The sequence below is a fragment of the Arvicola amphibius genome, chromosome 14, assembly GCF_903992535.2.
Source record: "Arvicola amphibius chromosome 14, mArvAmp1.2, whole genome shotgun sequence".
NCBI classification, from domain to species: Eukaryota; Metazoa; Chordata; class Mammalia; order Rodentia; family Cricetidae; genus Arvicola; species Arvicola amphibius.
Window position 1 is genome coordinate 17,941,427 of NC_052060.1, and position 17,883 is coordinate 17,959,309.

The 17,883-nt window shown below is 41.2% G+C and overlaps 1 protein-coding gene across 1 annotated transcript in view; it reads left to right on the top strand.

The window, feature by feature from the left end:
* Dram2 (DNA damage regulated autophagy modulator 2) overlaps positions 1-17,883 on the top strand; it is a 108,952-nt gene that overhangs the window by 87,463 nt on the left and 3,606 nt on the right. The gene's annotated exons all lie outside the window — the stretch shown is intronic.

Here is a 17,883-nt window from a genome sequence, read left to right on the forward strand (position 1 = left end):
ATCCCCTCGACCCTATACCAACCACCAATTAGTGTCCCTAAACCTAAGGGCAAACTCTGTTGGGAGAGTCCTCTAAGATTGCTTCCAGCTGACATGGGGGCAATGTTCTTCTCAGGGGGTCCTGTGAAAGAAAATGATGGTAAAATACCCAGGTTAACATTTGATCTAAGAAAATTGTAACTAGCCTCTGAGTGTTTTGAGGAGATCCAGCCAGAATGTTGTAAAAAATGTGCACCATTCAAAAGTGTCCTGTGCAGTTGGTACCAAAAAACAGATCTAATTTTAGCGCTATTAAAAACATGATGTCACAGTAACCAGGTGGAGTTGATGTTGTGGGGCCCCATCTTCATCCTGGAAACTTCAAAGATTACTAAAGGAAAATTTGTTGTTTGTTACGGAAAAGGTAAACATTATCTACAAAGACATATACAGACATATATATATATATATATGTATATATATATATATATTCAATGAAAGGTGTATTAAAGACAGACACAGATATGAGGGAAGGCAAAGAAAGTTTATCAAGTATATTATTATCATTATTATTATTCTGTCCCATAACATGACTCCTGACCTGAGACAGAAACTTCGAGATATCTCTTATCAACAGGCTTGGAATTGAAGAGGGACTGGGCCAGAGTCCAACTCCAAAAACCAGCTCTAAATATTTATAAAGAAATGTACATTGAGACACACACAAAAAATTGTTTTTCATACTCATGGAACTTATTTAGTGTTATTGCTGATCCTTAGTGGGTCATACTAGTTTCCATCCATCAGTATTTAAATATCCAGGGTCCCATACAGAGCCAGAGTTCCAGTGAAGAGTAGGGAACCAAGAGAGCAAAACAAACAAAACACTGATCTTTTAAAGGTATTTTGTGCCCCTCAGACAAGGGATTGGTCAGCTTCCCCAACACACAAATGCCATTGAAATCCTTAATAGCTGGAGTTTATACTGGCAGCCCAAGAAGCCACATTTTAAAACCATGCGGCATTTTTTATTACTGCTTCTATTTCTGTATTTTTGATTATAAACTATTTTCTTTTGTTCTTTCTGTTTCTTTTTTAAAGTAGGTACCTAGAGCTATCCATTTTCTGGACACTTCTACTTTCAATGTATCTTTTTTTTTCTTCTTTTTTTTAATTTTTTTTTCATTCTCATGGTTTATTTTTTTTATATATTTAAAAATTTCCATCTCCTTCCCTCCTCCTCCCCCTCTTTCCGCTCCTCCTCCCCCTTCCCGCCCCTCCTTCTCCCCCTTCCCTCCCCTTCCCTCCACCCATACCTCCCCTCCCTCCCTCTCAAGGCCAAGGAGCCATCAGGGTTCCCCACTCTATGCTAAGTCCAAGGTCCTCCCAACTCCCCCCAGGTCCAGGAAGGTGATCGACCAAGCTGAGAAGGCTCCCACAGAGCCCGTCCATGCAGAAGAATCAGAGCCCAGCGCCAATGTCCTTTGCTTCTCAGTCAGCCCCCCCTGTTGGCCACATTCAGAGAGACGGGTTTGGTCGCATGATCCATCAGTCCCATTCCAACTGGAGTTGGTGATCTCCCTTTAGTTCTGTCCCACCGTCTCCATGAGTGAACGCACCCCTCACGTTCCTGACTTTCTCCCTCATGTTCTCGCTCCTTCTGCTCCTCATCAGGACCTTGGGAGCTCAGTCCAGTGCTCCAATGTGGGGCTCAGTCACCTTCCCCATCTGTCGCCAGCTGGAGGTTCCCTCACGGTCCTGACTTTCTTTCTCATGTTCTCCCTCCTTCTGCTCCTCATCAGGACCTTGGGAGCTCAGTCCGGTGCTCCAATGTGGGGCTCTGTCATTTTCTTCATCTATCGTCAGGTGGAGGTTCTATGGTGATATGTAAGAAATTCATCAGTATGGCTATAGGAACTGGCCTTTTCAGGCTCCCTCTCCTCAGCTGCCCAAGGAACTAACTGGGGGCGTCTCCCTGGAAACCTGGGAACCCCTCTAGGGTCAAGTCTCTTGACAACCCTCAGGTAGCTCCTTAAATTAAGATATATGCTTCCCTGCTCCCATATCCACCCTTCCTGTATCCCAAGCATCCCATTCCTCCGAGCTCCCCCCATTCTCCCCTTCACATTTTTCTCTCCCCATCTTCCCTTGGCCCAGTCTCGCCCAACCCTCAAGTTCCCAATTTTGCCTGGCGATCATGTCTACTTCCAATATCCAGGAGGATTACTATATCTTTTTTTGGGAGTTCACCTTCTTATTATCTTCTCAAGGATCCCAAATTTATAGGCTCAATGTCCTTTAATTATGGCTAGAAACCGATTATGAGTGAGTACATCCCATGTTCATCTTTTTGGGTCTGGGTTACCTCACTCAGAATAGTGTTTTCTATTTCCATCCATTTGCCTGCAAAATTCAAGATGTCATTGTTTTTTACCGCTGAGTAGTATTCTAGCATGTATATATTCCACAGTTTCTTCATTTAAGACTTTATTGAGTTGTGTTTCCATTTTCATCCCTTCTTTTAGGTTTTCCAGTTTGGTAGAGTGCAGATATTGAAAATATGTCTTTATGATTCTTCAAATTTACCAGGTGGTCAGCATATCTTTAGTTTTTTTTAAAATTTGGATCTTTTCTTCTTAGTTAATTTGACTAGATGTTTATCTTATTTTTCAAAGAACAAGCAGTTCATTTAAATGATTTTTTGTATTTTTTAAATTTTGGTTCTAATTTTTTTCATTTCAACCACAAAGTTTATTTCTTGCAATCTACTCTTTTGGGGTGTTATTTGTTCTTTTCTTCAAGAGCTTTCATGTGTATAGGTAAATTACTAATGAGATATTTCCAGTTTTTTATGTAGGCACTTAGTACCATGACCTTGTCTCTTAGAACTGCCTTTTTTTTTGTGTCTATAGGTATGGGTATGTTGTACTTCCATTTTCATCTACTTATAAAATATTTTAATTTCCTTCTTGATTTTTGCCTTATCCATTTTGCCTATGATCTAATCCTCTTGGGTATGTTTGCTTCTTTTTGTCCTAGAGGTATCAGGTATGCTCTTAAGTTACTAGTATGAGAAAGCTTCAATTTCCATATGAAGGCATTTAGTGTGATGAAATTTCTTCTTAGCACTGCATTCATTGTGCTATATTGTACATTCATTTTCATTTGAGTTCTAGAAAGTCTTGAATTTATTTCTGCCTTGACCCGGTAATCATTCAGTAGAGGGCCGTTCTAGTTCCATCAGTTTGTAGGTTTTCTGTTGTTGCTGTTGTTGTTGCTGGTTTTTTGCTGTTGTTGTTGAAGTCCAGCTAAAATCTATGGTTATATGGTAGGATATAAGGGGTTAATAGTCTTTTTTGTTTTCTTTTTTTTTTGGTTGTTTTCTTTTTTATTTTGCATTCCAACCACAGTTCTCCCTCCTGCCCTTCCCCACAGCCCACCCCCATTCTCTCCTCCCAATGGGTAAGGGCTCCCCTGGGGAGTCAACAAAGTCTGGCACATTAGGTTAGGGCAGTACCAAACCACTCTTCCTTGTATTAAGACTGAGCATGGCATCCTACCATAGGGATGGGCTTCAACAAGTTAGATCATGCACCAGGGATAGATTCTGGTCCTGCTGCCAGTTGCCTTCAGTTAGTTCAAGCTTCACCATGGTCTCTCACATATGGAGGGCCTAATTCATTCCTATGGAGGCTCCACTACTGTTGGTATAGAGTTCATGAGCTCCCATTAGTTCAGGCAAACTATCTCAGTGGGTGGGAATGCAAACTTGTGCAACCACTTTGGAAATCAATGTAGTGGTCTCTCAGAAAATTGGGAGTCAACCTACCTCAGGATCCAGCAATACCACTCTTGGGAATATACCCAAAAGATGCCCAATCATACTACAAAAGCATTTGTTCAAAAGAATGGGTAAAGAAAGTGTGGCATATCTACACATTAGAGTACTACTTAGCAGTAAAATCAATGACATCTTGAATTTGGCATGCAAGTGGCTGGAAGTAGAAACCACTATCCTGAGTGAGATAACCCAGACCCAAAAATATGAATATGGTATATACTCACTCACTAGTGAATTCTAGCCATAAACAAAGGACATTGGGCATATAGTTCATGATCCTAGAGAAGCTAAGTATTAAGGTGAACCCAAAGAAAAACATATAGATCCTCCTGGAAATTGGAAGCAGACAAGATCACCAGGCAAAAGTTGGAAGCATGGGGGCGGGAGGGTAGAGGGAAGGGAAGAGTGGGAGAGAGAGGGGAGAAGGAGAGGGTTGAAGAGAGCTCGGGGGAGTTGATGGTTGAGATGGAAGAAGGACATATATGGGAGTAGGAAAGGAGATATCTTAATTGAGGGAGCCATTTTGGCAAGAGGCTTGGCTTGTGGGGTTGACAGGAGTCCATAGGGATAACCCAAGCTAGGACCCTGGGCAGTGGAGGAGAGGGTGCCTGAACTGGCCTTGTCCCATAGTCAGACTGATGACTGTTTTGAATATCACCATAGAACCTTCATCTAGTGATGGATAGAGACAGAGACAGAAACCCACATTGGACCACTTGACTGAGCTCCCAAAGTCCAGTTGAAGAGCAGAAGGAGGGAGAATATGAGCAAGGAAGTCAGGACCACGAGTGTTTGGTTCCCACTGAGACAGTGTGCCTGAGCTAATGGGAGCTCACCAACTCCACCTGGACTGGGAATAAACAAGCATGGGCTTAAACTGGACCCCCCTCTGAATGTGGTTGACAATTGGGGCAGACTGAGGGGCCAATGATAATGGCACTGGTATTTGTCTCTACTACATGAACTGGCTTTTTGGATCCTATTCTCTTTGGATGCATACCTTCCTAAGTTTGGATGGGGGGGGGCTTGGACTTTCCACAGGGTAGGGTGCCTTGCCCTCTCATAGGACTGGAGGGGGTGCGGGGAGAGTTGTGTGGGAACAGGTGGGTCGTGGAGGAGGGTAGAAAGTGGTAATTTTGATTGGTATTATTTATAAAGTAATAAAAAATAAAAAGAATGGATTAAGAAAATGTGGTACATTCACATAATGGAGTACTACTCAGCAGTAAAAAAGAATGACATCTTGAAATTTGCATGCAAATGGATGGAATTAGAAAAAAACATCCTGAATGAGGTAGCCCAAATCCAGAAAAATGGACAGGGTATGTACTCATTCATAAGTTGATACTATCTGGAAAGCAAAGGATATTGAGCCTATAGTTCATGATCCTAGAGAAGCTAAGTAGCAAGGTTAACCCTAAGAAAAACATACATAGATCCACCTGGAAAAAGGAAATAGACAGGATCTCTTGACAAAATTAGTATCATGGGGGTTGAGAGAGAATGGGAACAAGGGGAAGAGGAGGGAAGAAGGGGAGCAAGGAGGAGAACTTGAGGGAATGGAATAGTCAAGATGAAAGAAGGGCAGAGATGAGAGAAAAAAAGAGGTATTGTTATTGAGGGAGTCATTATGGGGCTAGCAAGAAACCTAACACTAGAGAAATTCCCAGGAATTCACAAGGATGACCCTAATCAATATGAGGGGTGGGTGTCCGAACTTGCCTTGTCCTGTAGTCAGATTTATGACTACCTTAAATGTCACCTTACAACCTTCATCCTGCAACTAATGGAAACAGAGGCAGATACCTGCATCAGAACACTGGACTGAGCTACCAAAGTCCAGTTGAAGAATGGGAAGATTGAGAATATGAGCAAAGAGTTCAAGACCATAATGGTGATACCCACTGAAACAGCTTACCTGAGCTCATCAACTCCAGCTGGACAGGGAAGAAACCAGCCTACCACCAAACTAGACCCTCTGAATGTGAGTGACAGTTGTATGGATGGGGCAGACTGTGGGACCACTGGCAGTGGCACCAAAATTCATCCCTATTGCTTGTATTGACTTTTTGAGAACCCATTCTCTTTGAATGGATACCTTGCTCAGCCTAGATAAAGTAGGGATGGCCTTGGACCTTCCCCAAAGCAATGTGCCTTACCCTTCTCTGGGGATTGGATGGGGGTGGAGTGGGAAGGAAGGTGGAGGGAATGAGAGGAGGGGAGGGAGAACTGGGATTTGTATGTAAAATGAAAAAAGATAGTTTCTAAAATTAAATTAAAAAAGAAAAAAAGAAACACTTCCTAGAAGTTTTCAGCTGAGTGATGCTGGTCTCTCCTTAATCACCACTAATTTATTAGACCCAGCTAATCAGCATAAATTTTCCCAGTAATGCAAAGTTTTCTCTTCAATGTTGCCAGTCTCCTGTTCATTATGGCATAAACTCAATTCAAAATAGCAAATGGCCCCAGTAGAATCTTAAAACTTCCCTCTGAGAGATCATGAGCAAGGAAGTCAGGACCGTGAGGGGTGCGTTCACCCATTGAGACGGTGGGACAGAACTAATGGGAGATCACCAAGCCCAGTTGGAATGGGACTGATGGAACATGCGACCAAACCAGACTCTCTGAATGTGGCTGATGGTGGAGGCTGACTGAGAAACCAAGGACAATGGCAATGGGCTTGGACTCTATGGCATGGACGGGCTCACTGTGAGCCTTGTCAGTTTGTTTGCTTACCTTCCTGGATTTAGGGGGAGTTGAGAGGACCTTGGACTTAACATAGTGAAGGGAACCCTGATGGCTCTTTGGCCTGGAGAGGGAGGGAGTGAGAGTATGGGTGGAAGGGAGGGGAGGGAAGGGGGAGGAGGAGGGGAGAAGATGGAAATTTTTAATAAAAAAGAAAAAAAAAACTTCCCTCTGAAACTTGACAATCCAGGCCTCCATCTTCTGCACTGCTCTCAACAGCCTTGTTTTCCAAGCTCCCACAGAATATCACACTGAACTCTTACACTCAATGGCTTTTCCAGTCCAAACTTCCAAAGTCTTTCCACAATCCTTCCACAGCTATACCACACTCCTGGCAGCAACTTGTTTTAGTCAGGGTTACTATTGCTGTGCTGAAACATTATGAACAAAAGCAAGTAGGGGGGAAATGGTTTATTTGCCTTATACTTCCATATTGCTGTTCATCATCAAAGGAAGTCAGGACAGAAACTCAAACCGGGAACAAATCTGAAGGCAAGAGCTGATGTAGAGGCCTTAGAGAGGTGCTACTTACTGGCTTGCTTCCTATGGCTGGCTCAGCTTGCTTTCTTATAGAATCCGGGACCACCAGCCCATAGATGGAACCAGCGACAAGGGGCTGGATCCTCCCCCCATCAGTCTCTAATTGAGAAAATGCCACACAGCTGGATCTTATGGAGGTATTTTCTCTATTGAGTTTTCCTCCTTTCAGATAACTCTAGTTTCTGTGTCTTATGTTGGCATAGGCTAGCTAGAACATTTGATTATCATTTACTTAAAACTAATATCATGCAAGTGAGTATATACCATATTTATCTATCTGGGTCTGGGTTACCTTTCTCAGAATGATTTTTTTCTGTCTTCATCCATTTACCTGCAACTTCATGATGTCATTTGTTGGAATGGCTGAATAATACTGTATTGTGTAGATAGATGTACAGTTTCTTTATCTATTCTTCTGTTGATGGACATCCAGGTTGTTTCTAATTTCTAACTACTGTAAATAGAGCAGCAATTAGCATGGCTGAACAAGTGTCCTTTGGTAGGAGGAGTTGCTCTTTGAGTATATGCCCAAGAGAAGTATCACTTGATCTTGAGGTAGACTTATTCCCATCTTTTAGTGTAACTGCCACACTGATTTATATAGTGGCTGCATAAGTTTGCGCTCTCACCAGCAATAGAAGAGTATTCCCCTACTCCACACTGGTGTGGGAGGTCCTCCTGTATATGTGTTGCTTTTATTGGTTAATACAAAAAGATGCTTTGGCCTGTGATAGAGCAGAGTAGAGCTAGGCAGGGACACTAAACTGAATGCTGGGAGAAAGAAGGTGGAGTTGCAGGGATGTCATGGAGCTGCCAGAGGAGAAAGACACAAGCTACCAGGTGGAACCTTGGCGGTAGGCCACAAGCCTCATGGTAAAATATAAAATAATAGCTAGCTAGCAATACACTTAAGCTATTGGCAAAGCAGCATTTTAATTAATATAGTTTCTGTGTGATTATTTTAGGAGTCTGGGTGGCTGGGAAATGAACAAGTCCCTCTCCAAATACCACACCTTTGTCAAGCATAAGCTGTCACTTGTTATTGATCTTAGCCATCCTGACATGTATAAGATAAAATGTCAAAGTAGTTTTGATTTGTATTTCCCTGATGGCTAAGAATGTTGAACATTTCCTAAAGTTTTTCTTTTCTTTTTTTAGGGATTTATTTATTTTTTATTTTTTATTATTATTATTATTACAAATTTTCACCTCCTCCACTCCTCCCATTTTCCTCCTCCTCTCCTCATTCTCCCTCCCCTTCCCTCTCCAGTCCAAAGAGCAGTCAGGGTTCCCTGCCCCGTGGGAAGTCTAAGGTCCTCCCTCCTCCCTCCAGGTCTAGGAAGGTGATGATCCAAACAGAATGGGTTCCCAAAAGCCAGTACATGCAGTAGACTCAGAACCCAGTGCCATTGTCCTTGGCTTCTCAGTCAGCCCTCCTTGACAGCCAAGTTCAGAGAGTCCAGTTTGATGAAATGCTCCATCAGTCCCAGTCCAGCTGGCCTTGGTGAGTTCCCATTAGATCAGCCCCACCGTCACAGTGGGTGGGCACACCCCTTGTGGCCCTGGCTTCCTTGCTCATGTTCTCTCTCCTCATTTGGACCTTGGGAGCTCAGTCCAGTGCTCCAATATGGGTCTCTGTCTCTATCTCCAACCAACGCCAGATGAAGGTTCTATGGTGATATGCAAGATATTCATCAGTGTGGCTATAGTATAGGGCCAATTCAGGTACCCTATCCTCAGCTGCTCAAGGAGCAAGCTGGGGACATCTCCTTGGACACCTGGGAGCCCCTTTAGAGTCCAGTCTCTTGCCAACCCTCAAATGGCTCCCTTAATTAAGATATATACTCCTTGCTCCCATATCCGCTCTTCCTCCATCCCAACTGTCCCATTCCCCTAAGTTCTCCCCATCCTCCCCTTCTCACTCATCTCTCCCCATCTCTTCATACCCCATCCCACCCCCACCCCCAAGATCTCCATTTTTGCCTGGAAATCTTGTCTACTTCCAATATTCAGGAGGATAACTACATGTGTTTTTTTGAGGGGGGTTCACCTTCCTATTTAGCTTCTCTAGGATCATGAATTATAGGCCCAATGTCCTTTATGGCTAGAATCCACTAATGAGTGAGTACATACCATATTCATCTTTTTGGGTCTGGGTTACCTCACTCAGGATAGTGTTTTCTATTTCCATTCATTTGCATGCAAAATTCAAGATGTCATTTTTTTAACCACTGAGTAGTACTCTAATGCATATATATATATATATATATATATATATATATATATATATATATATTCCACACTTTCTTTATCCATTCTTCCATTGAGGGGCTTCTAGGTTGTTTCCAGGTTCTGGCTATTACAAATAATGCTGCTATGAACATAGCTGAACAAATGTGTTTGTAGTATGATAGGGTATCTCGTGGGTATATTCCCAGGAGGGGTATTGCTGGATCCTGGGTTAGGTTGATCCTGAATTTCCTGAGAAACCACCACACTGCTTTCCAAAGCGGTTGCACAAGTTTGCATTCCCACAAGCAATGGATGAGTGTACCCCTTACCCCACAACCTCTCCAGCAAAGGCTATCATTGGTGGTTTTGATTTTAGCCATTCTGACAGGTGTAAGATGGTATCTCAAAGTTGTTTTAATTTGCATTTCCCTGATCACTAAGGAGGTTGAGCATGACCTTATGTGTCTTTTGGCCATTTGAACTTCTTCAGTTGAGAATTCTCTGTTCAGATCAGTACCCCATTTTTTTTAAATGGGTTAGTTAGCATTTTAAAGTCTAGTCTCTTGAGTTCCTTATATATTTTGGAGATCAGACCTTTGTCTGTTGTGGGGTTGGTTAAGATCTTCTCTCAATCAGCAAGTTGCTTTTTTTTTGTCTTAATGACAGTGTCCTTTGCTTTACAGAAGCTTCTCAGTTTCAGGAGGTCCCATTTATTCAATGTTGCCCTATTGTCTGTGCTACAGGAGTTATACATAGGAAGTGGTCTCCTGTGCCCATATGTTGTAGACTATTTCCCACTTTCTCTTCTATCAGGTTCAGTGTGTTCAGATTGATATTGAGATCTTTAATCCATTTGGACTTGAATTTTGTGCATGGTGATAGATATGGATCTACTTTCATTCTTCTACAGGTTGACAATCAGTTCTGCCAGCACCATTTGTTGAAGATGATTTCTTTCTACCATTGTATACTTTTAGCTCCTTTGTCAAAAATCAGGTGTTCATAGGTTTGTGGGTTAATATCTGGGTCTTCGATTCTATTCCATTGGTCGACGTCTCTGTTTTTATGCCAGTACCAAGCTGTTTTCATTACTGTAGCTCTGTAATAGAGTTTGAAGTCAGGGATGGTAATGCCTCCAGAAGTTCCTTTATTGTATAAGATTGTTTTGGCTATCCTGGTTTTTTTGTTTTTCCAAATAAAGTTGATTATTGTTCTCTCAAGGTCTGTGAAGAATTTTGTTGGGATTTTAATGGGAATTGCGTTGAACTTATAGATTGCCTTTGGTAGAATTGCCATTTTTACTATGTTGATCCTACCCATCCAAGAGCATGGAAGGTCTTTCCATTTTCTGGTCCTCTTCAATTTCTTTCTTCAATGCCTTAAAGTTCTTGTCAAATAGATCTTTCACTTCCTTGGTTAGAGTTACCCCAAAATACTTTATCCTATTTGTGGCTATCGTAAAAGGTGAAGTTTCTCTGAATTCCCTCTCTGTTTCTCTATCCTTTGTGTATAGGAGGGCTACTGATTTTTTTGAGTTTATCTTGTAGCTTGCCACTTCACTGAAGGAATTTATCAGCTGTAGGAGTTCTTTGGTAGAGGTTTGGGGGTTACTAATGTACACTATAATATCACCTGCTAATAACGAAAGTTTGACTTCTTTCCGATTCGAATCCCCTTGATCTCCTGATGTTGTCTTATTGCTATTGCTAGAACTTCAAGAACTATGTTGAAGAGTTATGGTGAGAGTGGACAGCCTTGTCTTGTTCCTGAATTTAGTGGAATGGCTTTCAGTTTCTCTCCATTTAATTTGATATTAGCTGTTGGCTTGCTATATATTGCTTTTATTACATTTAGGTATGATCCTTGTATCCTTAACCTCTCCAAAACCTTTATCATAAAGGGGTGTTGAATTTTGTCAAATGCTTTTTCCGCATCAAATAAAATGATCATATGTTTTTTTCTCAGTTTATTTTATGATGGATTACATTGATAGATTTTCATATGTTGAACCAGCCCTGCATCTCTGGGATGAAGCCTACTTGATCATAATGGATAATTTTTTAATATGTTCTTGGATTCTGTTTGCCAGAATTTTATTGAGAATTTTTGCATCGATGTTCATGAGTGAGACTGGTCTGTAATTCTCTTTCTTGGTTGCGTCTTTGTGTGATTTTGGAATCAGGGTGACTGTAGCTTTGTAAAAAGATTTTGTCAATGACTCTTCTGTTTCTATTATGTGAAACACATTAAGGAGAATAGGTATCAGCTCTTCTTGGAAGTTCTGATAAAATTCTGCATTAAAACCATCAGGTCCTGGGCTTTTTTTGGTTGGGAGGTTTTTTATGACAGCTTCTATTTTCTCACGACTTATAGGTCTATTTAAATTGTTCACCTGGTCTTGATTTAATTTTGGTAAATGGTACTTCTCTAAAAACAAATCTATATCTTTTACATTTTCCAACTTTGTGGCATATAAGCTTTTGTAGTAAGACCTAATGATTCTGTAGATTTCCTCAGTGTCTGTTTCCTAAAGCTTTTCTAAATTTTCTGAAATTCTTCTGAAAATGAATGCAATAGCCGTATCCTTGAAGGTGAAGGACTCTATTTCTGGGTTCTAGTTTCTGTTTCTGTCATCACAATTGTTTTTTAGCATCTGTCACCACAGCACCACAAGGGCTGATCCACTGAAACCTTCTTTCAGCAGTCAGGCCAGTGCTGCAACTTTGGCATTGACAAAATGAAAGTCTCAAGATGAGCAGCATCCCCCTTCCCATTAGCAATCAGTATAATCACAACTTGTTCCTCATTGATAGCGATGAGAGGCCCATAGCCTGAGCTCTGAATTAATCATATGCAACTCTCTACTTGTTTGAGAAAGTCATGACATATTCCAGAGTGTTTCCTATCTCAGATTTCGTGTGTGTGTGTGTGTGTGTGTGTGTGTGTGTGTGTGTGTGCAGTTTTAATGAACTTTTCTCATCAGAGCTAATGGTGTTCCTTCCAAGACCCAAAAACTACCTAAAAAAGCTTCAAACCAGAAGGCCTCTTTTGAGTTGTTGGCCAGGGCTGTCAAAGACTCCCAATAACACATAACCTATTGCTGCTGCCTTTGGTTGCTTCCAAGAGATGGAAGTCTCGTGCTGGGCAGTGGTGGCGCACGCCTTTAATCCCAGCACTCGGGAGGCAGAGGCAGACAGATCTCTGTGAGTTCGAGGCCAGCCTGGTCTACAAGAGCTAGTTACAGGACAGGCTCCAAAGCCACAGAGAAACTCTGTCTCGAAAAACAAAACAAAAAAAAAGAGATGGAAGTCTCCATTACTGAAAACATCATACACTTCAGAAACAGAATGCAGAGAAGCCTGAGCTGGAACTGACCTGAAGGCCCCCTCCCAGAGAACTAACTTTCATGGTACCTTCAAAGGAGGGAGGCAACCAACAGTTCTACAAAGCTACGATGCCAAAGAACCACGTCAACAACCAGCATGATGTGGTAGCCATAAGGGTACAGCAGTAGCTCACTTACCTTGGCAGTGACAAATAGCTCTCTCATTGGACTTAAGGCCCATTCAACGAGAGTGAGACTATGCCTGGGACTGGAAACCTAACTCGGTGGTAATGAAGTCAAGGTTACTGAAAGAGAAACTACAGCCAATAATCTGCTAAACCAGAATAATCCCTAGCAACAATCTATAAATATTGTCCTTACATGCACAGATAAGTAGAGCCTTTACCCCTCATCAAAGAAACTTCTCTGTACAGCAGATGGGAGAGCACTACAGAAAACCACAACTTGTCTGTATGCAGAGCTGTGGAGCCCATTGCCAAGAGAAATAACTATAAAATCTAAGGCTCCGGGGACACTGAAGAAGAAGAGGCAAAAAGAATGTAACAGCTAGAATATCAAAGGGGTTGCTCTGAGCTATTCCCAGAAACTCTCAACATGACTGTCGTTTCTTTGTTGGCACAGAGGCTGAACTTTAACCTACTTCTGTTTCAGCTCCGCAGTAACTGCTCTGCTCCTCTGGAAGCAGCCAACTACTTAGGCCATGGCCTGGTGAGAATTCTGTTCAGACAGGCACTAGCCACATCACTGTTGCCAAATATAGCTTTTAATTAAATCTCTATTATTCTATTTTTCAGTAAGACTCAGAAGTCAAAGGCTGTGAGAAAAACCTGCTATCTCAGAGAGGTTGAGGAGCAACTAACTGACCTTCTCTCTTTTCTGTCATCTCATAAGGAGAGCATAAACACACTTCTGTTTCACCAAAACAAAAAACCCCATGCCACGAAAATCCCTCCCTACTTCTTCCTGTGCATCTCTCTCTCATCTTGCAGATACTCTCTGATTCTCTGTGATTACTTTCTGTCCACTAGTTGCTAACTCAGCCTCTTCACTACAGGGTTGATTTTACTTAATTAATGCAATTGCAAACTCAGGGTTTACAGTGTGATCAAATATTCCATAAAGCATGACTTCTCAAACATGGGATGAACAAAGTTGACACCACTGGGCATGCCTAAGCGGACAGGGAAAAGCCCAGGAGCCCCTCAACTTTACACAAAGAACTATAGTCAAATGAATAAAATGGAAAGCAGGGAAGGTGGTCTTCCCCAGGAAGAGCTCACCAATTGGTTGTTGAATGCTAGTCCTGAAGACATATGCACAGGCAGCATTGTATGGAACGAGCAAGTTATATTTAGAAATGTATACGTATGCACATATACATATGTGAATGCAGTTAAAATTAATGCTGAAAGAAGCTGCAAATTTGAAAGAGAGCAAGGGAGAGTACGTGGGAGGATTTGGGGGGAAGAAATCAAAAGAAGAAATATTGTCTATGTTATAATCTCAGAAAGAAAAAAGAAAAAAGAACATACTCCTGGCTGTCTGGAGTAGGGCACTCTCCTCCTACATTAAATGTGCTTCTCCGTCCTGGATATCAGGAAGCTGATCAAGAAACACTTATCTCATGGAGACAAGCCCTCATTGGAAGATAAGCACCCACAGTCAACCTGCACTGCAACAGGAAGGAAAGGCTGATCCTGTTAAACTTGGGAATGTTTAACGTGGTAGCTAGCATTGCAGCACACTTTCCCCTGTTTCTCTCAGTCTACATTCACATTAGAAGATGGACGTGAGCCTTTTGGGAGCCAGAAACAGGTGATTTGGTTTAATTAAATATGTTTGAGTGTTAGGTTGACAAAGAGTAGACTTTCAATGGTTAACCTTGGCTTTCAGTTTAGTCAGACTCAGAAGCACTTAAGATGGGTAAAGAACACATGAATGAAAACATTTTCAGACAGCTAAATAATGAGTAGCATAATCCATTGACTGTGAGGCTAGATTAAATAAAAATGCGAGTGCAAATGTTCTCTCTCCCTGCTTTCTACGGGGTCAGATTTATCTACTCTTCCATGTTCGTCCTGTTGTAATGGACCAAAACTTCTGAAGCCATAAACAAAAATAAAAACTTCCTCCTTTAAGATGTTTTCATAATTAGTCACAGTAATGAAAAGTATAACCAACACAGCTTATTACCAGGGTCTCTGGTAGCTGTTTTAGGATGGGAATTCATTTTTGTAATGGCAAACAACGGCCCTGTTGCTGTGTGTGAGAGTGAATTTGGCTTCCTTTGAATCCCTAGAAGACTCTTACTGTGTCACTAGGTAGACTTTTAGGCTGAAAACTCTGCCAGTTCCTACTTTTGAGGGAAAGAAGCTGAGTTGTAGGACTCTGACAAGAGCCGTTTTCAGCATGAAGGTGAACAGACCTGCCCGGAAGACTCAGGAAGTCATATTTACTTCTGAGATCCTAGACCAGTATTGGAACTAATCTTAGACCATTACTGAGAAATACTGATGCCAAAACTTAGAGCCATTTCAGGCTTTGCTGTGGTGATGAGACCAGAAACCCGGCTGTGGGTTTCTATGAGTTCCTATGCATCCAGCAAGTCCTATTTCTGACTACTGATGAGAAGGACTCGACCCAAGTGCCTTCTCAGATTCCACATGTGGAGCTAGGGGCACAGAATGCCTTCTCCTGGTGCACCACATTGACATGTCTCTGTTGGATCCAGGACTGAGCTCATGAGTAATGAACCACGTTGACATGTCTCTGTTGGATCCAGGACTGAGCTCATGAGTAATGAACCACGTTGACATGTCTCTGTTGGATCCAGGACTGAGCTCACGGGCAACTCAGCCTTTTTCTATGTTCTATGTGTTCAGAACCTGTACAGAGTCTTTTATAAGCCTTCCTGTTTCTCACACTTCAAAACTATCTTAGTATCTTCAAACACAGTTAACTGAAAATATATCTTTATACTAACAGTAGGAGGAAAGAAACTGCTATACACAAAGTCCAAACTCCATTAGCTTCAGTTAAATTTTTAAGAAAAGACTAAAAATTCTGTCTACAGTTAAATATTAGCTTTTCCAGTTCTTTCTTTCACATGCTGCTTTTTTAAATTTAAACACTTTTTTAATTTAAAAAACTATCTTTTTTATATACATACCAATCCAAGTTCCCACTACCTTCCCTCCTCCCATTCTCTCCACACTGTGCCACACCACCCCCATCCACTCCTCAGAGAGGGTAAGGCACATTGCTTTGGTGAAGGTCCAAGGTCCTCCCAACTATATCTAGGCTGAGAAAGATATCATCCAAAGATAATAGGTTCCCAAAAAGCCAGCACATGCAGTAGGGATAAATCCTGGTACTTTTTTGAATATCTGTTAGTCTTCTGGTTTTGGCAGCAACACATTGTTTCCATTTTACTTCAACTTACAAAGTTACAGTTTTACCACCTTCCACTAGGGGGAGCCTACCAAATGGGCATTAGCATTATCTCGACACACTAAGAGACTTGTTGAAAACAGGGAGCTCATTTTAGATTGAGGCACTGGCTACCCCTGAATACACACTTTCTACTTGTAATAAGAATAGTCAAAACTGGCTCAAGATGGGCTTTGGACAAAGAGACTGCCATCATCCTCTAGTTCATGCCAAATATCATCTTCCCATTTGACTTTCTTAGAGACCAAGGTCTGTGTCAGTCACTAACCCATGAGACTTTAGACCCAGATTCCCATTCTACCAACATTAAGGGATTCCCTCTCTGCATCCCAGAAGAAGTTCAACACAGTAATGGAAACCCTTTTCCAAGTTAAATGATGTTATTTTGATGGTCATTGCATTGAATCCATAGATTGATTTTCATAAGACAGCATTTTTATAATATTGAATGTTCCAATCCGTGAGCACTTGAGTTCATTCTATTGCCTACCTGCTTCAATGTCTCTCTTGGATATTTTAAAGTTTTCCTTGTAGATATCTTTCACTTTCTTGGCTTATTTCAGGGTATTTTTGAGGTACTTATGAATAGGATTGTTTTCCTGTTTCCTTCCTCAACATTTCTATTATTAGTATATAGGAAGTTCGTTGATTTTTGTGTTAATTTTGTATCCAGAAACTTAACTAAAAATATTTATCTATATTATATACCTGAGCTTACATATGTGTGTATGTCTATGTGTGTGTGTGTTACACCATGGCTAAGGCAACTCTTATAAAAGAAACCATCTAATTGGGCTTACTTATAGTTTTTGAGGTATTAGTCCATTATCATCATGACAGGGAGGGCGGTAGTATACAGATCGGCATGATGTTGGAGAAGTAGATGAGAGTTGTACATCCTGATCCATAAGCAGCACACAAAGAGAGGCATTGGGCCTGGCATGGGCTTTGTGACACACCTCTACCAAGGCTACACCTACTCTAACAAAGTCATATCTACTAATCCTTCACAAACAGCTTGTCAACTGGGAACCAAGCATGAAAATGTGTGAGCCTATAAGGGCCATTGCCATTCAAAAAGCACAATATGTGTGGTACAGATACACATAAAATGGAGTTATGAAAAATGAGATATTAGAGTCTCCTGATGTTGATGACCCATCTAACCTCAATTTTTATTTTTATGTAATTGTGAACCTCAAACGCAAGTCCAAAATTATTTAAAATAGTTTCATCTCCTTGATTGATTGTTACATTCATTACCATGTAGGGTTCTTTTTATTTCTTATGACTACAGTTTGGAGACTACTTTATCAGATATCATAATTTTGACTTGTTTTCAGTTCTTATTTACTTAATAGTTTGATTTCCATCCTTTGAATCAGAGATTGTTGGTCTTTTTGTTGTAGTGTTGTTTTAGCAGACAACTGAATGCAGGTTTTCAACCCAGCCAACCAATCTTTATCAACATAACAATGAATTGAAATTGCTTACATTAAAGCTGACTATTAAGAAATTTCTATCAAACTCCTGTAATTTTGTTGGTTCTTTTGCTTAGTTGGATTATTGTCTGTCATTTAGTTTCTCCATGATTGTTACTGAGGTTTGCTGTTAGTGTTGTTACATGATGCATTCCTTCTCTCCTTTGTTCAGCAATTCCCTTAAAAAGTATTTGTGGCAATTTGAATAAGAATAGCCCTCACAGACTCAAATTTGAGAGCTCAGTCACTAGAGAGTGGGACTGTTTGAA